Here is a 27,342-nt window from a genome sequence, read left to right on the forward strand (position 1 = left end):
TTTATTATTGGAGTTGGAAGATTTGGGGCATAGCATTTTCTAATTTTGTACAAATAAATCTTCAGTATTATGTTCCAGATGCCTCATGACTACATACAAGGAAACCATTCCTCTCTCTGGTTCTTTTCAACCTCATTAGACCCAACCGAGATCAACATTTTCTCTGATTTCAACCAGATAATTCATATTTGCTTTGATATCGCACATGGAAAACCCTCCTCACCTCTCTCTTGATCACTTGAGATTCCTCCAGCTCATCCCTGCTGGCTTGGCTTCACTCCTTCATCTGACCATACTGCCTAATCCAGGAAATACTCATTGGTTTTTCTATTTCTTCTGTGTTTCTATTTCTTCTTCTGTGTCTTCCCTCTCTTGGGGCCTCTCTTCCCTCCCCTGTATTATCTCTTTTTCTCACTTAGAACTCCTACTTCCTTCTGTTTCCCAAACTTTATTTACTGGCTCCATATCCTGAGACTTCTCTGTTTCTTAGTTCATGACCTCATCTACTAAGGTGTCTGATGTCTACCCACCAAGCATGTTTTAGTAAGGTATATGTGTACAGGTACATTGTACCTGTTCATTGTTAATAGAATACAATTTGCAGTTTCCTTGGAAATAAGGCAGCTTCTGATCTTCAAACCACCTGAGATCTTAATCACTAAAATGCAAATTCTTTTGTCACATTACAATAGGCGATAATATTTGTCTGTAATTTGTCTTGATAAATGGTGCTGGATAAAATGTTATAATTTATTATCATATAGGACTACTATTTTCCTTGAGAAGAAATGTTCTTGGAGATTTAGAATTTCTTATCTTTCTGTTTATGAGCATTTTCCTGGTGCTATCGGAAGTTTACTCCTCTCCACGGCTTTGTTATGTAAGTTGGTATTCCCAGTTTTATAGAGCAGAGAGATGAGAAGTCACTTGACTAAACAAGTCATTTGACCTGTTTAGAATTTCACAGCAAGCTAATTGCAGAGCCCTTGAGTTTCCTGTCTCTTGCTCCCTTGACATAAATATAAAATGATTTATTTTGCATTGCTTATTTATACAAATGTCTTGGAGCATTTCCTATCCTTTAATAAAATCATGAAAACTTCACCTAGTAAAGAAATTGTGAGGATAGAAAAGAAATGAACTAGGCACAATGTACCTGAATTTGATTACTACTTCTCAACTGACTGGTAATGGATGTTGGTTCCTAGGCTCTCCTTTTGAATTGTGAAAACTGCACTCATTTATTCTGTGTTGGTGATGTTCCTTGAAGTTCTTTGAGGAAAAAACCAAATAAACTTAAAGTGCAAAATGTTATTATTGATTAACTTAAAATGACCCTTGTTTGTTTGCAAAGCTTCTAGTGCTTGCTGGGGCAGGTGATCCCATTGGGGAGCATTGGGGAGTGTGCTGGGAACCAACCATGTCTCAGTAATTTTTTTTTTTTTAAATTTTATTTCTAGAACTGTTTTTCTGTTGGGTTGAAGTGGGGAAACAGCTTGTGGAACTGCTTTTGGTGCTGCCATGAGTGTGTTTGGAAAGAAAGAGTACATTCCAATGGAATGTTAGGGGGATGTTAGCTGTTCAGGAAAAATAACCCTTACCAAAGTTAATGGCTCCCACTAGCATTTTCAGTAACATGTACCAGATGTGAGTAGTTAATTATTCTCAGATCTGATAAGTACCTGCCAGCCAAGGCTAATTTTATTTTCAGTAAACAGTGGCCAAAGGTCCTAGCTGTTCATTTGATAGGATAGGGCCTGTTTGCACTTATCTATTAATAAAAGCACAACACTCCTTTAGTTTTCCTTTCCCAGGGCCAGATAAAACATTTCAGACACTCAACGTATTTGTCTTCGTAAATCAGACAAAGTAAACAAATCTGGTAGATTAACTTGGTAAACAGAGTGGTTAAGTGTTACCTTTCGAGTTTAGCTCAACGCCATATAAATAGCATTAATTGCATGGTATTTTCAATAACCTTTATGAAGCAAGACAGAGGTTCCCCCCCCCTTCAACCACTAGAAATACAGTGTGTTTCTTAAGTACTTTCAGATGTCCTTCTGTAGGGAGATTTGAAAATTGCTCTAAAATGAAATTTCTTTTGTCCCATTAATAACACATCGGGAACTTTGCACCAGTTAACATTGCATATAAACCTGGAAACTTCTGTGGTTCATCTCAGGAGGAAAGTAAGATTGCACAGTGGCATGCAAGCTTTGCCAGACAGAGATAACAGCCATCTCGAGGTTATTGCTTTGGATGGAGCAGTGAGAAAGTGGTCAGCTTTTATGGTAGAGAGAGGAGTAGGTAGGTGGAAATTCAGACTTTATTCATACAGATTTTTTCTCTTGGGCAAAGAGTCCTATTAGGGTCAGAAGTACTATTTATTTTGTGATGTAGATTATTGACTTGTGACAAGTGGCATGAAACTGATCAGTTATTTCACACTAGCCAATAAAACACTTTTATATCAAAGTAACTTTCATTTACAGCAAGCCTCCACTAGATTTGAACTGGTGATCTGATGGTATAGGTTTCCAAGTCTCATGCCACCTCTCTGTATCATCTTGTCTACCTCATTAAACTTTCTTTTTTAGTAATGATTAAAACAACTGTCTTTACCAGGGTAGATTATCTTTTGCATTGGTTTTATACTTGAGGTTGCAAGTACTTTATAAAATTCTTTTTAGTTTTGCATACTCTGTAATAATACACTTAATTTGGTGAACATGGTACATAAAAAAATAGCTAAAAGACCTTTGAAAAAATTCCCTACTCACACTTCTACCCTGACTCCTCCAATGATCTCTGCATTAGTATCTTATTCTATATAAGAGGATGGCCTGATACGGGACCATGAATATAATACCAGGTACCTAGCAGTACCATCCTAAAAGTGACTGATGATAGTGACAGTGTAGAGTGAAAACCAGGAGTTTGGAAATCTGTATTCAGTTTCCAGCTTCACTTTAATGACCTGCTGGGAAACCAGAGGCACATTATTTCTACTGCTTATGTTTTAGTTTCTCTAGCTGTGCCATGAAGATACAAGTCTTAGTCCATTTGCCTACCTGGCAGGCATGTTGTTAAAACTAAGAAGAGAAAGTATAAAGTTCTTATAGTCTAAGAGGATAAAAAGGTGCTATAACCAATGGGTAGAAAATATTCATGTGGTTCAGAAGAGTAAGCCTTTGGAGTAAACCTTTTCCCTGTTATATTTACTAGTCTTGCATGTAAGAATCATTTGCCGTATTTAATGTTTTTTGCTTTTTTAATTGGACCCAGAGTAAGTAAAATTCATGGCATGACTTTCAGAAGGAGTTATTTTGTTATCTCTACCAACACTTCAATTAAATACTGTTTTTTAGCTATAAACCACGTCACATCTTCAAAGTGTCCTTGATTTTAAATGATCTGAGACTACTTATCTGGTGACATAGGCTAAGTAAAGTAGCAGCAAAGAAAGTGTTTTGGAAAGTGTTGCTGAATTCATAATTCCAGTTTGCCCCAATCAATTAATGATTCGCAAGTCTATATTTCTACCTTAGATCTTTTTCCTGAATAAGAAAAAGATCCAGACCCATAAATTTCAAGTAAGTAGACAACCTCTCTACCTGGATCGCCTCTGATAATTTCTAGCTCAATATGTACAAAACTTAAGTTAATATAATATTCCTGAATTCCCTCTTTCTGTGAATGGAAACACCCATCTCTCAAGTCAGAAAAGTCTCACCCGTTCCCCTCAAAGTCTATGGATTTGACTATCAGGATTTTATGCCCCTTCTCTGCCTCCCCCTGTTACCACCTTAATTGAATTCTTGCTCTCTGTCACTGGGTGGCTGCAGTTACCTTCCTGCAACCGGACTTACCCAATTGTGGTCTATTCTCAGTACCATTTCCAGATTAACCTTACTCGGATGCATATCATAAAGTGTTACTTTCTCACCGGAAAAAATGGTTAATGGCCTCTTGTGTCCTACAGGACAAGATTTAACCTCCTTATATTGATTATTGAGATTTTAGTGATCTTTACCTTATTTCTGGCTTTGGATCCTCCTGTGACCTATGCTCCAGCCACACTGAGAGTTTATGGATTCCTAGATATCCATGTTGTTGAACACTCTACATTCTGTCCATCCACTTCTTTTACTGGAAAACACCTATTTATTTTTAAATCCTAATTCAAGCATGATGTCACTTGTGATTCAAATGGAATTGATTATTCCCTCCTGGTGTCCCATCATACCCGGTACATACTTCTTACATAATGCCTATGGAACCTATGGCACTTATTTTGTCCTTCTCTTCCTAGTTGATTACTTGAGGGATTGTATCTTTTTCATCTTTGTACTTCCATGTCCGACTCAGTGGTTGGCACAGAGGTAGGACTTGATTGATAGATTGGATGGATGGGTGAAGTAAATTCCTATGACCATATCTACCTGCTCAAACTCCACTCCCTTTTCAGTATTGAATGGAAATGGCCTTAAAAAGTACCCAGATTAAGATTTGATAGATGTACTAGGTTTCTGCCTACTATTGGTATGATTGACGGGTCAAATAAGAATGTTCCTTTAGCCCTTCCACCTGCCCAACGTTTTCATAGATGGGCTGAAATTTCACCATGAAGCTCATTTGTTAAGGTTCTGAAGTTCCACTTGCACGCCTTGCCCTCTTAGAACTATGTAGTTACAAAGTCCTTCCATAAACATTATCTTATTTAATTTTGAAAATAACCTTATGAGAGAGATTTATATCACATATGTTTTAGAGATAAAGAAATATAACTTCGAAGCAATTCACTGAGCTAAGGTCATTCCATTGACATGGTAGAGCTAAGGCTTGAACCTAGATTCACTGATTCCTGCATCCTCTTTTCTTTAGGCCTTTACCTTAGAAGGAGACACAAATGTATTAAGAGTTAAATACCTTGGTGTATGTATTAGTCAAACAGATCACTTTCTTCATGCCAGCTCACCAAGAGGAGAATTCTGAGGAAATGAGAGTTGTAATTTGTATATTGAAAAAGAGAAATAGTATAAAGAAAGAAGATGGAGGATCATTTTTGGGGCTGGGGCAAGCCCAGGGAAGTTAGACTTTGGTTAGATGTGACAGTGGACCTAGGACGGATACTATATTTTTTTTGTTTTTTGTTTTGTTTTTTTTAAGATTTATTTATTTATTTGAGAGAGAGAGTGAGAGAGAAGGGGGGAGGAGCAGAGGGAAAAAGAGTCTCAAGCAGACTCCACCCTGAGCGCTGAGCCCAGTGTGGGTCTGGATCTTACCACCCCCAGATCACCACCTGAGCTGAAACCAAGAGTTGGATGCTTAATCGACTGGTGCCCTTAGGATGGACACTATCTTAATATAAATATATAAAATTTATATTTCTTCATTCACCACTTCTTTGCTAAAGCTACATTTTAACTTAACCTTAATGAAAGATGCATAGAAAGTTTCTATCATCATTATATTGATAATCATCCAGATTGTATTGAAGTGCAAGATGCCGAATATTGAAAATCATATACTTAATATCCCAAATCTTTAAATATAATTGTTTTGTGGGAAACACAAGCTATTTTTATGACACAGCACTGGTAGGATTAAGATTTGCTCTTTGTCTTTCATGTGGGAGGCTTTCTTTAAAAGTCTGCTGATCCTTGGCAATCCATACATATTGAAGAGCAAGAGGTGCATGGATGTGCAGGCAGACACACACACACACACACACACACACACACACACACGTGCATATACTAGTAATTCTAGGTATATGGGCAGTTAAGTTGATTGGTGTCTTTATTTGAGGGTTATGGGCATGGATCCCAGTATTTTCTGGGTGGAGCTCCAAATACCTGCAACTGTATGTCTTTTCTCTATAGCTCATCTCTTTGCGTGGAGAGGAAACTTCCAGTTTTCTTTTCCAGGGTGAAACAGATGGTTGTCAGAGTTTAGGGAGCTGAGGGAAAGAAAGAGGCTATAGGTAGGGATCTTGTCTGTCCCTGTACAGACTTTTATCAGCCTCCCAGTTCAGTTCAGTTCTGTTTAGTACTCCCCCAGCCCCACTTTCTGTCTTTGAGTTCAGAATCCCTTCAGATCCATTTCTCCAACATGTGTAGCATGTCACATCCAAACTAAAAGTGTGGGTAGGATTTGAACACAGGGGGGTGAGGAAGCCTTACCGCATAAGGATAATACAAGTAAAGCAATGAAGTTGGAGAAAAACCAGAGTGAATGGGAAATAACGAGTAAGTCACCTTCCCTAGAGTGAAGCATCCATGAAGAGCTGTGTTAGAAGCAAAATAAAGGTGGGAACAGAGACTTAAGCTTCAAAGACAAGACTAAAAAGCTTGGACATTCTTCTGGAGGTGCCAAGGAGCCAGCTTCTGTGTACTGGTTCATTAAATTATTAAGACAGCTTCTGAGGGCCTGGTAGATTACTAGCAGAGGTTTAAAAATGAATTAACTTGGGATGCTGCTCTGTGACTTTACACAATTCACTATTTTTTAGTTGAGGTATCATCATGGGAAACATTTCATATGCATAATGTTGGAGCTCACAGATCCTAAGAAAGTGATCATGCGTGGGAGTCTTGATGTTTTTTTGTCATCTGCACTGTTCTGATAGTGAAACCGTTTTGTTAGGATGTGAGAGCTTGCAAACGTCTCCTGTTGTCTAGATGTTATCAGTTCCAGCACTCCTTGGGCTGGGCCACATGGTCATGGAACCAGAGACCCTCAGATGAGAAGAGGCTTGAAAGGACATTATTACTTTGTAAATGCAATTTTATTAAAGATAATAGAAATGGACTTCTAGGATTTTTATGCCATCTAATCAGGAGCAAAATGAGAGACAAAATGTTTATCTGTTGCCTAGTACTGTGCTCAGTCCTGCAAAGGCCTTTTATGCTTTTGATGATGATGGTAGTGATAATTTAGAAGCAGTTTTTCCCCACATATGTGTACTATGGTAAAACAGTTTTCTTCCTCAGCAACCTAGGAAGAACATTACTTTTTATAGACCTCAGATACAAGTTCTCTCCTTCAGACTGTTTGCCCAAGCCTTAAAAATACGGCACGATTACACAAGCACTCTGGAATTTAGATTAAGCAGCATTCAATTTGAAAATCTAATCACATCATCTAAATATCATTAAGTTATAATAGGCTGATTGATAGGGACCAAAGCTGTTTTTGCCTGGTGCTGCATGCCTTTCACTCAGCCAGTCTTTTCAAACTAAGATGTTGATAAAGGCATCTATAAATCTTAATAGTTGGAGACAGTTTAAAAGCATAGTTCACTGGGTAAGGTCACACCCACTTAAGTGACCTATTTTGTATACTTTTCAAAAATAGGTTAATTAACTTAATAGAAATAATAGGACTCTCGTATTGATGTGCAATTACTACTAAAACAAGTTTTTTTTTTTTTTCTTTCCAAGTGAACATGATGTTCATGAAATTGAGGGCATAATAGCCATGACAAGAACCAGGCTTAGCAAGGCAGGTCATGTTCAGCGAGTACATTTCAGACTTGCCCTTTAAAACCCGCTTTTATTCCAGTGCTAGGACCTGGGCATACCTCCACCAAAGCATTTCACTCCTGGCATTCTCCTATTTCAGTTTTTAGGGGGGGCAGTTGGGGCGGGATTATTCTAGCTGTTGTTGTTTTCCTAATCACTGTAACAGCAGTTTATGTAGATCCTGTTCCCTGAAGACTTCAGCATGCACAGGAACCTTAATGAATTTTAGTCTCTGTTCGTTTCAAACTGAGGCTGTTTTCTTCATTTTTCTAACAGATGATTCATCTGGTACCCTGGGAGAAACATGGTTTCAAAGGAGGCTGCAGTGTAGGAGGGCAGGGAGTGCCCAGTCAAGAGTCCTATTTGGGACAAGTTACATTATCCTTAAGTAGCCTGGTTTCATTTTTTTGTTTTGTTTTTTTTTTTTGTTTAGTGCCTGATTCAGATTTTCTTTCCCCAAAGCATTTTATCCTAGTCTTAGACCTCTTGCTGATGGTTATAACCTTTCAGTTCTGTTATTGGTCACTAACTTTGTATAATTTGATCTTTCAATTTATCTGTTCCTTACACCTCATTGTTCAATACACCTCATTGATATTTTATATCATAAGTTGAGTAGGTGGGTATTATATTATTCTTCAGAACATTTAAATATGTTTTAAATAGTAAGTTACATTTTAAAAAGTTAATTCCCTCCCTCAATGGGATATCTTGTATCACAAACAACTCTCTCTGTGGATGTTGCTGAATCCTCATGGCTTGAATTGTCCTGAGGCCCAGGTGGTCTCAGAGGCAGTTACTGATACACTTTCACGGGAAGGCGGGTTGTTCTTTCAAGTTAGGCATGATGCATGCATTGAACTGAGAGACTCATTTTAACCTGGAGGTCCTAGTTGGACTCCTAGTTTGCCTTACAGCAGTGCCATTTCCCCACTTTTTTATACTGCCTTGACATCACCGCCTTTTCTGAATGGGTACAAGTCTTATTTGCATGTATGTGTGCTTGCACACAGAAAATAACAGATAATACTATTCTGTGGGCTCTTAGCTGTAGTAGAAAGAACCTTATAACCATCTCCCAGCCTTTGGTTCTTCATTAGGAAAATGCGTTTCCTCCAGAAGGTTGTTAATGATTGTGAAGTTCAGTTTTCTGACTTCTTGGTGAGAGCATAGGCATATGAGAGAACTCTTTGGTTTTATGTTGAACAACGGAAAAGTTCACTCTGAAGTGCAGGATGGAACCCATCCCACTTGAATATGCTAGATTCCTCTAATTCCTAGGTTGATGTTGATGGTTTCCCTTCCCAAGCATTTTCTCTAGAGTTAAGCAGCATCTCTTTCTTGAAAGCAAAGCCCTCATTTCCTATTTCATATCCTCTAATTTGCCTAGTACAGGGTCCAGTTCAGAGCAAGCATTCATTAAAAACATTTTAGTTAATTAACTACAAAGCGTCTGGCTTGGGTTTAGGAGAGAATGAGAGATTGGGCAGGGGAAGCACTGGCACGCAAGAGAATGAAAATCAAAAGGGTATCTTTTTTTGTTTCTTTTTTTCTTAAATAATAAAGGTATTATATACACCTTGTGGAAAATTTGGGAGCATGGTGATGTTTTAAAAATCACCCAACTGCTCCTGGGTGTATGCCTATTTCCAGATAACTGAAAATAGGTTGTACATGAATGTTCGTTCATAGCATCATTGTTCATAATATCCAAAAAGTAGAAACAAATATTCATCAATGGATGCACGAATAAGCAAAATATGGCAAGTCCATGCAATGGAATATTATTCAACAGTAAAAAGAAATGAAGTACTGATACATATTGTAATGTGGATGGATCTTGGAAACATTATGTTAAGTGAAAGAAGCCATTGACAAAAGACCGCGCATTACGTGATTTCATTCATATAAAATGTCCAGAGCAAGGAAATCTATAGAGACAGAAATTAGATTAGTGGTTGCTTAAGGGTGGGGATGGGGGACTTGTGGATAATAAATAGCAAAAGGATACAGAATTCTTTTGAAAGTGGTAGAAATGTTCTAAAATTGACTATGGTAATGGTTGTACAACTTGGTGGGTAGATTAAAAACCACTGACATTTTTTAATGGGTGAATTTGTATGGTATGTGAACTATATCTCAGGAAAGCTGTTCTACAAAAAGTTAATTACCTAAAACTCAATCCTGAAATGTCTACTACTTAATAACATTTTGTTATATTTCCTATGTTTCTTCTAGTTTGATTTTATATAAATTTAAGATGTTCACATACTTTAGCTCATATTTTATGTATGGTTTTTACAGGGTTTTTATCATGAACATTTTCCCATCCTATTAAAAACATTTTTGTAAACACAGTTCTAATGGCAGCATAATAATTTATACCATGATTGTAACATAATTTCCAAAGCCATCCTTCTAGTGTTCGACATGTAGGTTGTGTCTATTTTTCACAATTGTAAAAAGCAAGTTGCATTTTGGAAAGGCTGTGAGACCTTTTATTGTCATTTCTAAGCATAAAAGATTTATGTGAAAGGAAAAAAAAATGTGCAGAGAGTAATGCCTTTGAGTTTGAGACCAAAATTTCCAAAAATAAAAGCTTTGTGTCTTGGTTTTAACCTTTGGGTTGAACAAAGTAAATTTTCAACTGGAGTCACTAAAAGGGCAAGACCCACCTGCCCAGGGAGAGTTTTTAGGTCAACATCCAGATTAGCTCCACCACCACACCCCAGCTAGTGGAGCAGTCTCTCACTCTTCTGTGTGAACAGGTGGACAGACTCCCAGCCTGACTGAGTTCCTGTATTTATATAAGAGGTTCTCTTTTTCTTGAAGAATCATCTCTGGAGCAAAGGATTAAAGACTACAGTCTTTTCACTAGAAATATTTATTATTTTTTAAAGAAAACAATTAAATGCAGAGCTTTAGGCAGTGATTACCTTTCATCTTATTCATCATATTTCATATTCTTATTTAAGGTTGATGAGAATATTTGAAACTTTAACACCTCTGTATCGTAGCCATTTAAATTTGTATATACACTAGCCAATTTTAATATACTTCTTTCCGTTACATCCTGTTTGGTCTTCGATTAAACAGTACCTCCCCCAATTTCATTTTATACCTTCCCTTCTCCCTTATATCGTTCAGTTCTCATTTAGGAAGGGTAAGGAAATGCTTCGTTGTGGAGAGGAAGATGTGGATACTGTATGTTTGTTTTCCTGTCATTACATTTTTAACCTCTTACATGTACAGTTGTGCTGTCCTTACTGACTTGACCTCTGATCATATTGCAAAGTACAAATGTATTACTTAAGGAAAGGAGAGCCAGGCACTAATGGGTTTGTCCTTTCATTAGCCAGGGCCCAGTTCCTAATTTCTGTTTTCTAACTTGGAGGAAAAAGATGCTTAGCTAGATTCAGAGACTTTTCTAAGTCATATAGCAAGAAGCTAAGAACGGGTTTCAGAACCCTTGCCAGGCTCTTCCACAAGAATTCATAAGCTTTGGGGGGCTCATTTTTACAATATGTAAGTGGTTTCCTGGGTAAGAAAAATAATTAAATCTCCGTGTATCCAGGTTGAACTGGTATCTTCTAAATTTCAAGTGAAGAAAGACCCTTAAAAAGGAAGAACTTAAGAGAATTAAAATGATGTGACCTGAACCATGGTTCCTTTCCCATTCAATTATTTCCTTTTAACCGCTGATGGCTTTTTGTGCTTGGCTGGGTATGCTAGTCAGGCCTCTGTTATGAAAGAGAAATAAGACACTTAATCCTGTGAATCATTAACCTGCGTTGGCCTCCCTTCCCAGTAGCTTGCCCTTCCTGTATTGTAGTCTGTTTACTCATTTCTGAGCCAAATCTCCAAGGTCTCTTATTATTGAGTGTAGGGACACCTGGATCACAGGGAGTTGGGCCTTTGTTTTACTCTGAAGATGATGTGACTGATTATACAGCTCCAGGCATTTGCATTTTTCAAAGGCATTTTTAAGTTTATTGCTTGTAAAAACCTAGTTAGTAAAATATCATTATTTTTTTTTCCTTTTTTTTTTTAACGGATGAGGCTATTGGACTCAGGAAAGTTTTGACTTGCCAAAACTTCCACAAGTCAGTGGCAGAATTCAAATGGGTGTACACTCTTACACACTTAGTCTGGTGTCTAATTCATTTTTGTTTCTTATTTATAAAGCCAGGTAGGGCTGGCTTGAGTCATTTGTAGTTAAGAAATTTTTGTGTTTGATCTGTTGCCACTGAAGTGTAGGTCGAACTTATCAGAGTAATATTCTCTGCAAAGAACTGGGGAAACCTGACCTCAGAAAACAGACTTTATTCTCCAACACAGCAGTAGGCAGGTGTAGTGAGATCTAACTGGGGAATCACCTTTGAGCTGCAGATTTTTCTTATGTGGATGGGAAGTCCTAATCACGATCTCAGAGGTGGTAAGAATAGAGTGATTACTCATTGATTTAGATTCCAAGGTCTGGACACCTGTAAAATAAGAATCACATGGCATAGGAGTGATTCTGTGTAAAGGTCTCTAGGACTCGGTTCCGGGGCATAGACTATCTCAGTTTCTTAGTAGCGGAAACTTAGAGGAGAAATGACTTTTGCATTGTCATATTGAAGAGCAGAGGCAGAGTATGGGTTACGATCCATGTTTCCTGGCTTCTTCCCTTGGTCTATAACCACTAGACTGCATAGATAAATATTTACTCAAGGAAGAATGCTTAGCATTGAAAGAGTGAAGTCTTAAGATGGGTAAGATACACAAAATACTCCTACATAGGTCATTATATTGACATCTGTGGCCACATATTGGTCCATGAAAGGGAAAGTTCTAGCCACTGAAACCTCAGCCACTAGAAACTTACTCTTTAGGGCATCTTTGTAATTATGGCACTTACTAGCCCAAGTCTTAGATTATTTCATCATGATGTTTCCAGTGTAGCATTGACTATATGAATGATTAGCAGCTGCGTATTAATTCCTACTCCCTCCCCCTTATCCTTCTAATGACCCTTACATATGTTGCTATCTATTCTTACTCTGCACATAATACTAGTTTTTACTCTGCATGTTTAGACTCTAATGGAGACGCTGGTAAGTTCTACTTACTGGCAGATTCTAGAGTCCAGGATAGTCAAAGAATAAAGAACAACAAAGGGAAAGAGAAAAACGTCATTTTGACTAAATCAAGGATGTAATCTTGATGGGCCTCAGTGACCCCAGGCTAAGACAAGAGCAGCTTAGACTTAGTGTTTTGAGCCCTTTAATGAAAGCTATTTAAAAATAAAGCATATGGGCATAGGATAGGATACCCTGAAAATACAGAACAGTGCTGGAGTAAAGCCAAGAGCATGTGGTGAGACTCTCCCCAGTGGGGCCAAGACCAGGGGCATTGGGTTGAACTAAAATGCTCCTCTTTCTGATATACACATAACTAACTTCCTCACCCCCTTCAAGTCTTTGCTTAAATGTCATCTTCTCAATGAGACCTATAGATCTATTCTGACCCAACTATTTAAACTGGCAGTGATTTGAATGAGTTCATTGAAACCTCATTGTTGATTAATCCTGTGTAACACAAGAAAATGTAATGCAATAGATGATGAGCTCAGTGGTGTGATCCACATCTTAGTTTTTATTTTAATGCTCCTTGCAAATAATGGTATTCAGTTAGTGAGAATATTAATAATATTTGCCCATGAGAAAGGAACAGAATGTTCTCCTCTTTCTAGCTATACTTCGAATCCTGGTGATCAGGATTTCCCTGAAAGATTAAAAATTAAATAAAGCGATACTGATACAGTTGAAATATATGATCTTTGTTTATACTGATATAGCACATTTTGTCATTCCATTTGTTTCTTCCCCATGGTTTTTTTCTTTCTTTCTTTCTTTCTTTCTTTCTTTCTTTCTTTCTTTCTTTCTTTCTTTCTTTCTTTCTTTCTTTTTTCCTTTACTCAATGGAAGTTTGCACCTTCAAACTCCTTTTTCCATCTTTTTGATGTCAGTGATGAGGGAAAGAATTCAGGGTGCGTTTGCTGAACTTAAAGATTGTTGGTGTGTTTATACTAGAAATAAAGCATACCAAAGAGGCATAGTATCTGAGTTTCATCATTCAGAGTAATTTAAGTATTACATGAGTCAGACTGGTTATTTCCCCTTTATTCATTGTAGGCATGGCTTATAAAGACTTGGTAGGTGTACTTGTCCATGGCCCTCCCACCTGTGTTTGGAATGAGCTCATCATACCTCACAAACATAGGACAGGAGGTAGTGGAGATCATCTTTATAATGGGAGATAACCTTTATGTGGAAAATAACTAAGAAACACCTACACTCAGTCTAAATCAGCGCTGGGACATGATATTAACTGTGCAATGCCTCACCAGAAGGACCGGGATTCTTTTATGGTTCCCAGACCAAATTCAAGTTTTGAAATTATGGCCTCTGTTTGAATTCCAAGTGGCTGAGATAAATTATCAGTTAACATTTATACATTGCATTGTTATCTTCTAGTAGATTCAGAGTATTGATAGAAAATGTGTGGATCAGGAGTTCACATCTTTCTACAAATCTTATTGTATGAGTTCTGTTGCGTGAACCTCTCTGGACCTCCACTTCCTCATTTGTAAACTCTTACAGTTCCAAGACAATGGCTTCACATTTTTTAAACTACATATTCAGTTTTTAGAGTAGTTGCAAAGAATTTGCAGTATCTGCCATCCAAGTGTTTCCTGTCCCCCTACCTGCTCCCTCCTTGCTCTTGTATCATGGTAACTGATAGAGCAGCCTTACTGCAATCATTAGAACATCTCCAGGTGTGTGTTCTAATAGACTGGCTCCTCTTGCTGAGCCTGGACTCCATTTGGGTGCTGCGTTTTATTAGCTGGGCTCTCCGAGTGTGTGCTGACTTGCCAACCATCCAATCCTTAAAACAACTTTAGGAGATGAAGAGGAGGCAGATTTTCTGTTAGGTATGCATCTTGGGAAACACACCACCTCATACCTATCTACACCTAGCTACTTTTCTGGGCCTTTGCACGGATGAATGGAAAGTGAGGCACAAGAGGTTAAGTCACTTATTCAGGATCCACAACAGTCAAGAGTGGAACTGGGATTCAATGTCAGGTCCAAATAATTCCAAAGCCTGTATTCTTAATATGCCGTTCTCAAAGAGTTAGCTCTCAAGTCCTTCGTCATGTCTAAAATAAGATAATAAAATCTAGTGCTGCAATAGTGACTCAGGAATTTCAGATTTCACTTCTGAGCTTCACCGCTGACTTCACCTCAGGCAGCTCAATTGTCCTTGGATGATTTCTCCATGAAGGAAATGAGGCTCATGATGTCTATCGCTCAGGGGTAGGATAAACATTAGAAAGTAAAATAAAATAGCATTAGTAAAGCCCATTGGTCTCCGAGAGGATGAACATTACATGAATTTCTAGTGTTAATATTTCATATTAAAGACTTCTGAGCATGTTCATTTTAAATGCAAAAAGGTAAACTTTGGACCATGAATATCCTGATTCTGGGAATGAAATGGTAACCAATCTTAAAATCGTTATAGCAGTGCCAAAAGAGGGTAGAGTAATGGAACAATATCACCTAGGTAACTCCCAGAGAAGGCTTCTGGATTGTTTCAATTAGCAGCAAGTGTATGTATTTCGTGGGCCCAGGGCATATTAATCAACTGCACTATGCCAAGATTGAGTTCTGTTTTTTACTAGAGATCTGTTCTAAATCACTTTGTTCATAATATTGTCATCAAGTGTGCCATCCGCAAATGAGGCATGTCACAAAATGAGCAAAGGAGGTTTTTGCCCAGAGTATAACTCCCAGAATAAGCCAAGAAAGATAATATTGAGGATTAAGACTTGTTTCTGTGAAAGGTTTTTCTTCTAGACTCCAGAATAGTACCAGTTGTGTACATTGCCACATCTACACCCAAGGGCAAACAGCATGCGGTTCTGTACACAAACAGACACAGTGATGTTTCTCCTGGGAACTTTCAGAAGTACCACCTTTTCCTGGGTGCCAGAAAGAGTCCCAGCCTACCTGCAGCTGTCCCTGCATGTGTGTGGGCACAGGCATATCAAGGCACCTGTGGGGTATATTGTTTTTGTGTTAGAATGATCCTTGTTGCTGGCCAGTGCTCGAGTGATCTAGTTACACATGATTTACTGATTTCCAGCTACCAAAATCCATTTTTCAAGTTTAACTAGGTTTTCGCAATAGACTTTCCTTTAAAAACAAACAATCATCTATGGTTATCTTTTCTCTCACTAGGATAGAACTCAATTCCATTCATAAGGGGAAAATATATATATTTTTTTTCATTTTGGTATTATCATTGGAGCTTCTCCAAGCAATTCTAAATTGACTTGAGAGAGAGAGAGAAGAAAGGAGGGGAAGGAAGAGAAGTGAGTGGGAAAGGGAGAAGGAGGAAGAGAAAGGCATGAAGAAATGGATATAAAAAGCAATTAAGTTAAAAAAAAAAAGTCTGCTGAAGCTCTGGCAACGTATATAAATAAATTGGCTTTAAGAAAGTCTTCCAAGGGTTAAAAGAATTTAACTCTCCAGCCAAGAGGTTCAGACATTGTGACCTTTGACTCGCCTTTTACTCTGTCTTGTCTATTGATCACTGAGCCACTATTGAGATGAACAGATGACCAGGTGCTGAGCACACTTTAAAGAAAGTCACCTTGCTGGAAAGTATTTTCCTACCTGGGTGTTTTTAACAGCTCAGTGTACCTGACCTTGGCATTACTGGAGAGGAGGTAGCTCACCCAAGCAGGTAGAACAGCAGGTCATCGCAGCAAGTGCTTTCATTCATAATGTTCTTTTTCTAACATGGAGCTGGTGGCTATGCTGCCTTCTTTACTTTGCAGTCTTCGGGGTCTTCTTCCTTTCTCACCCTCCTTCCCTGCCCTGAGGCTGTTTTGACAATAACAAGTATCAACTGAAACTCATATCTCTTTGCAGAACAAAGACCTGGAATGAATTCATTGATTAGTAGCTTTTTAAACTTTTGGACCCATTTATCAAAATTCTATATGAAATTGTTTCCTGGTGACCCAATTAGTTGAAATACTTTTTCTGAAGCCGTAGCAGAAAGGCCGTTACTGTTTTATATGCCTTATCATTTTAGTTGTATACCAGTTTCCATTTTGCAGTGTCTGAGCTGAGCATATTTTCTTTTTTCTGTCATGTCCCCCTGCCTCTACCCTCTGGTCTTACGAAAGAAGAAATGGGCTTAACTCTGACTGTAACCACACATGAGGAGTTGGCAGTGGAGAGTGGATTAAGAGATCCATCATCCAAGTAATTGGGCCTGTTCAATCCCATTCCTTTCCAAATCCTTGTTAAAAGTTTGAAGGTCAGGCCTTTTGATTTTATCTTATTCCTTTAAGTCAACAAAGGAGTTTTCAGGCTGTGTTTGGAGTGTTGTAACTTCTTCCTAGTTCTGGCCCATAGCTAGCATATTGGAAATTGGCAGAATGTACAGTCAAGAGAGGAGGGAGTTCTCAGTAAAGCACCACAAAAATCCACCCCCCCCCATTAGCACCTCCATTTCATTGTCCCTATTTTGTATGTCTGGTCACTGAGGATGTTTGGGTTGTCAAAAAAAATCATTTTGGCTCACTTTTTAAGGCAGACTCTAGACAGGATTCTTTGAGGTCAGAACTAGAGCAAAGTATTTGGTTGTGTTGAAGAAGGTGAAATAAGAAACACTGTGAAGGAGATGTAGAGATAAAAGTATTGCTGTGGTCTGAATCACAGAGAATGCCAAATGCTTGGTTGTAGATGTGGGAGTGTGGGAGTATGTTTCTATATTGGCATTTTGACACAGAGACAGGTGAGATCAATGCCACCTTTCTGCAAAGTACTCTAAAACCCCTTCTTCCTTCATTAATATTTTTCCTTTGAAGATAAAGGAGCTGGTGCTAGTAGGTGTTAGCATTCCTTCTACAGTTAAATTACTGTTTAGTGGTATGTGATTTCCTTGTTACACTAGAATGTGGTAGATATTCTTCACATATAAGCCCTGGATTTCAGGCTTTGTTTTTAAGATGAGGCTCTGTTTTCTTTTCTTTTTTGGCAAGAATCTGTCTGGGGATAAGATACATTTCATACAGCAAATTAAAAATAAATATTTAATTTTTTTTATTTACCTAAAAAGTTCAAAGCACTTATGGCCATTATTGCCCTCCGGTCAATCCTCTGAGACAAATGTATTTATCGCTGACCTACAGATAAGAAATCAAAGTACAGATTATTAAAGGCATAGTATCACATGATTTATACTTATTGGTTTCTCAGTAAATCTTTGGAGCTTATTGAACAGTAAGTTTCTTTCTGATAGTAGTCTAGAGCAATGCTTTACAATCTTTCTTATGTTGTAGTACACATAGAAATTGATACTATCTATATGGCATATGGAATATTTCTTTTCAAGGAACATCTCTAGTAATAACATAATTCAGAAAGATGTACATCTTGAAAAATGTTATGCTACATTATTATTGTATCTGTTAGGAGTAATGCTGCCACAGAGCTCTTGTGTTAGACTACTAGTCAGTCTGTGCTAGTAAACAGATAACTACGTCCTTCGCACTGTAGAATTATCATGCCTAACATGATGCTGGAGATGCAAATGGCTTGGGAGCCGCAAGCACCAGGACTCCAGCCAATTCATGTCATCAAGTATTTCAAGACAACTGGTTCTTGTACTAATGATAGAAGGTACACATATGTGCGTATGTTGAGGGTGGGTTGTGCTTTTCTATTCTATTCTATTCTATTCTATTCTATTCTATTCTATTCTATTCTATTCTATTCTATTCTATTCTATTCTTTCTTCCTACCTGGCACTCTGTGACAAGAGTTTGGTTTATGGCAACAACAATTTCTCAGTCCTGAGGAACATTGGTAGGCAAGAGCATTGCCTAACTCAAGTAGTCATCCTAACAGTCAAGGAGAGAAGTTTCACCACCTGTCACCTTAAAACACCCCAACTTTGGGTAGATTCAAAGCCATAGCCTACATTTTTAGAGCATTTAGTTTGATGGAGTACAGCATGTTTTGAGAGCTCCATCTCATTCATCTTTATTTTGCTCTTGTGTAGTATTTGGCCCAAAGTTGTTTATCCTACAGCACGAGGGAGTTGTACTGTGAGAGAGGGCCAGCTAGAGAAGTAATCTTTTTGAAGAAAGTACTTGACCTTGATATTGAAGGTATCAGTGTGCTTGTCATCAAGCTGTTGAGTGCTCTACAACATTTCAGACACTATTCTAAGATCATATATTTAATCTTTACAGCAACTTTATGTATGAGGTATCTACCATCATTATGCCTGTTTTACAAATAAGGAACCTGAGGCAAAGGGAGGCTCAGTAACCTGTCCAAGGTCATATGGGTAATAAATCGCAGCGCCAGAGTGCCAGATCAGAATGTCTGGCTCCAGAGCCCGCGGCCTTGCTTCACTTCTTCCCTAAGTAAGCGGGTGTAGGGAGAGGCACCTTAGGGGGGAGAGGCACCTTAGGGAGCAGATGCATGGAATACAGTCATTATAGTGGCTGGGTGGGCCCTATTCTGAGTTATACCTGAAGAGGTACAGAAAAGAGGTGGGGTGAAGACAAAGGTTTTTTCTGGGTGGGAGCAGCCATACTGGCTACCATGGCAAGGTTGGAGCCTGCCTGGTGACTACAGCACAACTGCCTCTCGGTACAGGTTGGAGGCACTCAAATGGGGAACTGGAAAGACAAGCTGGCATCACCTACCTGAGGTGGGTGAGGAAAGGGAAACAAACAGTAGAGGCATTGGTGCTTTGTATTTAGATGAATACGTAGCATAATGCGAAAACTCACTCATTATTTACATCAATATTTGGGTGCTCTTTGAAAGAGCTATGAGAGTGATTTGAGGGTGGGTTTTGGTCTTGACCCTGTGCCACAGCAAACAAAATGAAACTCTCCTTGAACTAAAGGTAATCAAGATGAAAGTGTGTTTACATAGATGAGCAGTGGGATTTATCCAGTGACTCTGGAAGGTAATCCCAGGGTTCAACGCTCCATGAATACATGCCGTGTTCCTAAGCTGGTAAATTACTGTGAGCTTTTATGAGAATGGATTGTGGGAAGCATCTAGATGAAATTCAGCCTGTTTCACCTTGAGTCCAGGGCCCACTAATGCACTCCAGGTGTGCAGGCTACCCAGGCTTTCTGCCTTGGAAGCCTCAAAAAAGAACTTACATCCCAAAAGGGAAGCTTTGAAAAATACCAAGGGTCTTTCTGTCTTTCCTTGTTTTTTGTATTCTTTCTGCCCACATTTGGTAATTGGAGATATTTGTGGTGTTAAAGCTAGACTTGTTCCTTCTCAGCCTGCCCCTCCAACAGTGAAATTTTAAGCCTGTGGCTTCGATTGTGCACAGTAGTGATTTCTCCGCAGTGTCCCTCAGATGTAAAAGGAGAATGGCTGAAATACTAGAAAGGGGGATATAGGAAATCACCAAACGACAATTTTCCACGTCTATAGATCCTTTCATCTGAGGGCAAAGAAGCTAGAGAGGGTGCCCTCCAAAAAAGACTGGGGGGGGCACAATTTAAAACACTCTGGTTATAGGCTAAAGAACTAAAGATCAAAGCGCTGTGTCCTCAGAATTACACAGTGAGTCACTGGAAAACCTGAGTAAAAGTCAGGCATCCTGTTCTCCACTCTTACATGGCTAATAAGTACAGTTGGCTTTAAACAGTACATTTATTTTTTTAATTTAGATCCAATACCATTCTAAAGAATATAATTATGTGTGCATTATAGATTAAGATTTTCAAACCCTAGAGCATTATGAGGTATTTTGCCATGATGATATAGTGGGTGAAGCAAAAAGGTACTTGAGAAGCCCTCATGTCTATTGTGTGGTCCCTATGCTTCCAAGGGATATCGGCCTCCCTTACCACTGCCATTATTCAGGCCATCTTGTGGCTTCCATTTAAAAGTTCTGCTTTAAGAGAGATTTTTCCAAAACTAAATTAACAGCTATGAGGTGTACGGGGTAAGTCTGTGATTTACTTTTTTCCAATTTTGACTGCTGTAAGCATTTCAGTCTGTTGCCCACTAGTTCAGATCAGCATGTTGGTTTTAACTTTATCTCCAATGTAATGATTTAATATAATATAGACAAACGTGTTTGCAGAGTTGAGGGCAGCAGAATTTGCTTGAACAGGGAATATGTGAGTTCTGTAAATGATATCCCCTTCAATTTAGATTCTTTTTCATATATCCTCTTGATATATACCAATTTCTGATTATGGGTGACCTCAGTTGAAGGCCAGGTGACCTGAAATGCAGCCAGTTAAAGTGTGTGTGTGTGTGTGTGTGTGTGTGTGTGTGCGCGCGCACGCACACGTGTGCTCATGGTGTTCATATAGTGAAAGAGAGCCAGAGATGTTAATCTTCTCATCACATACCAGAAGCTGGAACAAACATCCACTGCAGAGATGAGTTCTAAGGCACCTTCCCAAAGCATGTTCTAAGAAGTCACCTCCCAGGAAAAATTTTGAAGCATTTGTCTCTTTGTTTCTTAGAGAGTTAAGGGACATTGACTCTGTGACTATACCTAGAGAGGTGAGACATAGGGCAGTCACCTTTGGGGCCATCCAAGAAATCTGTTAGGGTCAAGGTAACTTTTGCAAATCTTTTGAAATGTGTGCAAATATCAAGATAACAAGGCTATAGTGAAAAGAACGTGAGCTTTGCAGGAAGACAAACTAGGGCTTAATGTTTGCCCCACCACTTTCCAGATGTGTAACCTTAGATTGATTACTTAATTGCTATGACCCTCAGTTTTCTCTTTTGAAAAAATGAAGGTAGTAATAACTATCACACCAATTTGTTGTGAGGATTAACTAAGAATGTGTATGTGAAAGCTTCTAGGCTATAGACTTTGAATAAATATTAGTTTTACTTTCTCTCTATCTTTTTTTTTTTTAATGATTTTTTATTATATTATGTTAGTCACCATACAGTACATCCCCGGTTTCCGATGTAAGGCTCGATGACTCATTAGTTGTGTATAACACCCAGTGCACCATGCAATACGTGCCCTCCTTACTACCCATCACCGGTCTGTCCCATTCCCCCACCCCCCTCCCCTCTGAGGCCCTCAGTTTGTTTCTCATAGTCCATAGTCTCTCATGTTTCATTCCCCCTTCTGATTACCCCCCCTTTCTTTATCCCTTTCTTCCCCTACCGATCATCCTAGTTCTTATGTTCCATAGATGAGAGAAACCATATGATAGTTGTCTTTCTCTGCTTGACTTATTTCACTTAGCATTATCTCCTCCAGTGCCGTCCATGTTGTAGCAAATGTTGAGAACTCGTTCTTTCGGATAGCTGAGTAATATTCCATTGTATATATGGACCACAACTTCTTAATCCAGTCATCTGTTGAAGGGCATCTCGACTCCTTCCACGATTTAGCTATTGTGGACATTGCTGCTATGAACATTGGGGTGCATATGGCCCTTCTCTTCACTACGTCTGTATCTTTGGGGTAAACACCCAGTAGTGCAATGGCTGGATCATAGGGTAGCTCAATTTTTAACTTTTTAAGGGACGTCCACACTGTTTTCCAGAGTGGCTGTACCAACTTGCATTCCCACCAACAATGTAGGAGGGATCCCCTTTCTCCACATCGTCTCCAATAATTGTTGTTTCTTGCCTTGTCTATTTTTGCCATTCTAACTGGCGTAAGGTGGTATCTCAGTGTGGTTTTGATTTGAATTTCCTTGATGGCTAATGATTTTGAACATTTTTTCATGTGTCTGTTAGCCATTTGTATGTCTTCATTGGAAAAGTGTCTGTTCATATCTTCTGCCCATTTTTTGATTTGTTTGTTTCTCGTGTATTGAGTTTGAGAAGTTCTTTGTAGATCTTGGATACCAGTCCTTTATCTGTAGTGTCATTTGCAAATATATTCTCCCATTCCGTGGGCTGCCTCTTAGTTTTTCTGACTGTTTCCTTGGCTGTGCAGAAACTTTTAATCTCGATGAAGTCCCATAAATTCATTTTATCTTTTGTTTCTTTTGCCTTTGGGGATGTGTCATGAAAAAGGTTGCTTTGGCCGATGTCGTAGAGGTTGCTGCCTATGTTCTCCTCTAGAATTTTGATGGATTCCTGTCTCACATTGAGGTCTTTCATCCATATGGAGTTTATTTTTGTGTATGGTGTGAGAGACTGGTCAAGTTTCATTCTTTTGCATGTAGCTGTCCAATTTTCCCAGCACCATTTATTGAAGAGACTGTCTTTTTCCCACCGGATGTTTTTTCCTGCTTTATCAAATACTAGTTGCCCAAAGAGCCGAGGGTCCATTTCTGGGCTCTCTATTCTGTTCCATTGGTCTATGTGTCTGTTTTTGTGTCAGTACCATACTGTCTTTGTGATCACAGCTTTGTAGTACAGCTTGAAATCCGGCATTGTGATGCCCCCAGCTTTGTTTTTCCTTTTCAACAGTTCCTTGGCGATTCGGGGCCTTTTCTGTTTCCATACAAATTTAAGGACTATTTGTTCCAGTTCTTTGAAAAATGTCCTCGGTATTTTAATCGGGATAGCATTGACTTTCTCTCTATCTTAACCACCTTCTCATTGTATCCTCACATGGCTAAGAGCAGAGAAAGAAGAGAGCTCTTTTGTGTCTCTTCCTATAAGGGCACTAGTTGAATTATGAGGGCTCCACCCTCATGACCCACCTTGCAAAGGCCCCATCTTAGAATATCATTATGTTGCGGATTAGCGTCTCAACATATTAATTTGGGGGGATGACACAAATGTTTAATTCATAAGCTCCTCCCTCCCTCCCTCCCTTTTGCATTTCTGATTTGGAAAATCTATTTGCTCTAATTTGTTTTGTGTTTTTTTCTCTGTAAAACATTATCAAAGTCTTCTCAAAACTTGAGTGGACATTTGGATTTTGTTGAATCTTTTCATGATTTGCCTATAACACATGTATGATTCCATGTGTCATTTGATTTTCTTAGCTTATGTATGGTTCAGAATAGGAGTTCACTGACAGAAGTAAATCAGCATGCTGAATTTCTCTATCAAAGCCTGGTCAGCAGGTATGGCCCTAGGCTGAGGAAGATAGGCAATCCATGACTATGTCAGAGTCTGTCTGGCCTTGCCCATATGGCCTGGCTTACGCATCACCTGCCAGGGACTCTGTAACACTAGTTGTTGTAATACATAAACCCCCAAATCTCAATGATATAATAAATACATATTTTCATCTTGCTCGCATCAAGTTTAACTAGATGTTCTTGATTCATGGGAGGCTCTTATTCAAGCAGGATTGTTTTCCATCGTGTGGTTCCTTCTATCTTGTGGCTCTACCATATTCAGCAGATGACTTCCAGAGTCACCCTGTAAGAGGAAAGCATGAAGGATTACAAATTGAGAGGTTTTTAGGGGCCAAATCTGGAAGTATTCTCAGATCATTTTCACCAATATTCTGTCAGCTAGGACATATATGGCCGTACTGAACTGTAAGGACAACTAGGAAATGTGATGTAGCTGTGTGTCTAAGAAAAAGAGGAAATAGGTTTTATGTTCAACCAGCAATCTCTGACAAATGTATTTGTTGGTTCAGCCTCATTCTTCCAGACTTTCATTTCTTTTCTTTCCTTGATTGACCCTTGTTCCAATGTATGACATATTGATTTGTGATTTTGATTCTAGTTTGGCTAACTTTTTTTTTTTTATGAGATTTTGATTTACTTAATTTGCCCACATCTGATATCCTTTTGACTCAGATTCTTGACCCTGTTTTCTGGCCATTTTTCATTCAGAGAAGATTAGAGTTACTTCAGAGTTAAAGAGCATTTTAGAGATCACTGAGTTTGGCAATTGTTTTTATACTAGAGGTATTAATATCTAAAGACCATTGGTAAGTTTACTTAGTACATCAAAACAAAACATGAATATGTCAAAATCTGTGTTTCTAAGCTTTCTTCTTTATAATGCTTGGACATTTTGAAAGAGGAACAGGTTAGTAAGAAGGAACTTCCTGGTATGATGGATAGTGTTCATGGGTGTTAGCCCTGGCTTTGACTCTCACTAGCCATGTGAAAATTTTCTCATCTTCTATTGCACTTAATGGAATACAGAGAAGAGATATTGGGAAACCTATACAATCAAATAATAATGTTATGTCTGGTGTGAGATTATTAATGATTTTTGGTTTGGTTTGGTGTTTTTTGGATTTTTTTTTTTTAAAGATTTTATTTATTTATTTGACAGAGATAGAGACAGCCAGCGAGAGAGGGAACACAAGCAGGGGGAGTGGGAGAGGAAGAAGCAGGCTCATAGCGGAGGAGCCTGATGTGGGGCTCGATCCCAGAACGCTGGGATCACGCCCTGAGCCGAAGGCAGACGCTTAACCGCTGTGCCACCCAGGCGCCCCTTGGGTTTTTTTTTTTTTTTACTGTATGTATGTATTTATTTATTTTAAAGATTTTATTTATTTATTTGACAGAGAGAGACGGCGAGAGAGGGAACACAAGCAAGGGGAGTGTGAGAGGGAGAAGCAGGCTTCCTGCCGAGCAGGGAGCCCGGTGCGGGGCTTGATCCCAGAACCCTGGGATCACGACCTGAGCCGAAGGCAGACGCTTAATGGCTGAGCTACCCAGGCACCCCTGTTTTTATTTTTCCCTCAAAATTATATGCACTGGGGATATGTTCCTTTTGTATTTACTTCCCCTCCCAAGCCCAGTATCTCTTAAGATTTAAAACTCATGGAGAACAAAAAAGATGGAGATGATTTCCAGCCCCAGTTGCCTTACAGAGTTATTATGAGAATCACATAAAATAATGTGTTAAGAGTGCACTTTGGAAAATGAAAAATAACTATATAAGGTAATGCTGGCAAGTTATTGCCAGCAGGTTAGATTTAGCCTTAAAAATTCAGAGTTTCTGTGTAGGAATGCGTGCAGAAATCTTGCATCTCTTGAATTTACCATTTGGGTTTGTTGCTTCTCCAAGAAGAAGAAATTCCACAGGCCCCAAATGCACATTTGTTCTCACAAGGACAAAACTGAAGATTATTTGTGGCTGGTATAGACTGACCATAAATTAATCAGCATTCAAATCATCATTTTAAAGTCCACAGGGGAAAAATTATCTTAGCAAGGAATTACACCATGTTCTTGAGTAAATTAGGGAGCGAGAGAAGGAAGCAGATAGATGAGCATTGCCTGCTAATCGGAAAACTCTCCTGTTGGCATATCATGTTGACCACATAGAAGTGTGATGAACTTGCTTGTTAGTGGTGAATCTCACATGGAAGCTCTTAGTTCACTTGTCTGGCTTCCCGCAACCTGTGTGATTATAGGCCACCATTGAAAGGTTTTATTTAAATTAAATTGATCTTTCATGTGTTTTTCTGTCTATAAAAGTAATATATACTTACAAAATTCAGACCTTTAAGAAAAATATTATGGAGAAAAAGGAAAAGTCTTCCATAATCTTAGACTTAACTGCTGATAGCAGGTTTTTGGTATTTCTTCAAACTTTTTCAATGCATTTATGAGTGTATTTACTATTCATTTCCTTAACAAAAATGCGTTTCTATGTCATATGCTGTTTTGCACAATTTTCTCATGTTACATCTTAGACAAATTTTACAGGAGGGTTTTTGATACCAGGTTTCTTTTCTTATATTCCTTCAGAACCCCTTACACCTTGATTTGGATGGTAAATACAGAGTTACAAGGAAGAGAGCTGAAGGGTGGTGGTGGTTGTTGTTTTCCTTTTAAGCAAGAACTTTTAGGTTTGGCCCTGGCTCTACTTTCATATTGGCCAGCCCATTACCTGTGATTATTTTATTTATAGTGTGAATCTTGAATTAATGATTTCAGGAAAGAAATTTTCCCACCTTGGCATTATTTCTGGCAATGAGCTTGTGAAAACCGGTTGAGTTGAGATGTGATATTGATTTGCTCTGGAAAAAAGAAATGAGTTATCCACTTAGAAACAAAATCTGATCTAGTCACTCTCCTATTTAAAAATCATTCTGCTGTTTCTTACCTTTGTGTTTTTGCATTGACTTACCCTCTGCTAGGATGCTCTTTGCTAGGTGAAGCTTCTTGGTCAGGCTTTGCTAGACCTCCTGGACAGGGAAACGGACTCCTTTGTCCTCTTCTCTACTTCTATTATGGTGATTCTGATGCTAGAGTATAACTTACCTTAATGTGTCTTCACCCTTTTAATTTTTTTTTATTGTGGCATAATTTACAGACAATAAAGTACACAAACCTTAAATATACAGTTGATGAATTTGTCATGTCTGGATTTGTACCTGGACTGTGAGCCTTCAGAGTTTAGGAACCATATTTTATTCATTCTTATAGCTCCAGAGATACTTAGTAGTGCTTAAATGAATGAGTGACCACTATAATTTCCTCAATCCATCTAGTGTCGATTTCTTTATGGGAAAGGGACATTAAAAGGTATTTTTTGTAGGACCGTTACACCAAGTAATACTTGTTCACTTCTTTGCTATCAGCCTCAAAAGAGATATAGCCTAAATTATTATTGATTTCCTCAGTGGCAATTATGGATCCATGAATAAAAACAAACTTCATCCATTTTTCTACCCATTTGATAAAGTTTTTATTAGAAATGATAAATCTTTAAAAAAAGAAACTATAAATCTTAAGACCTGAGGTTTTAGACAGAAAAGAGATATAGTTAAAATCCAACTGCCTTTTTCTTACAATTTATTTCTGGTAGAAAAAAGCAACAAATCCTTCCCTTAAATTCCT

At 38.5% G+C, this 27,342-nt stretch overlaps 1 protein-coding gene and 1 long non-coding RNA gene across 12 annotated transcripts in view; one reads left to right on the forward strand and one right to left on the reverse strand.

Moving 5' to 3' along the window:
• RAD51B (RAD51 paralog B) overlaps window positions 1-27,342 on the forward strand; it is a 695,021-nt gene that overhangs the window by 281,156 nt on the left and 386,523 nt on the right. The window lies entirely within an intron of this gene.
• LOC123799053 (uncharacterized) lies at window positions 23,362-27,239 on the reverse strand. Its single transcript, XR_006781488.2, has 3 exons — window positions 26,630-27,239; window positions 26,454-26,519; window positions 23,362-23,944 (listed from the first exon to the last, which is right to left on the reverse strand). It is a non-coding gene; the product is annotated as an uncharacterized LOC123799053 (long non-coding RNA).

This window comes from Ursus americanus, chromosome 26 (genome assembly GCF_024610735.1).
Source record: "Ursus americanus isolate L20-20 chromosome 26, mUrsAme1.1.p, whole genome shotgun sequence".
In the NCBI taxonomy this organism is placed as follows: domain Eukaryota; kingdom Metazoa; phylum Chordata; class Mammalia; order Carnivora; family Ursidae; genus Ursus; species Ursus americanus.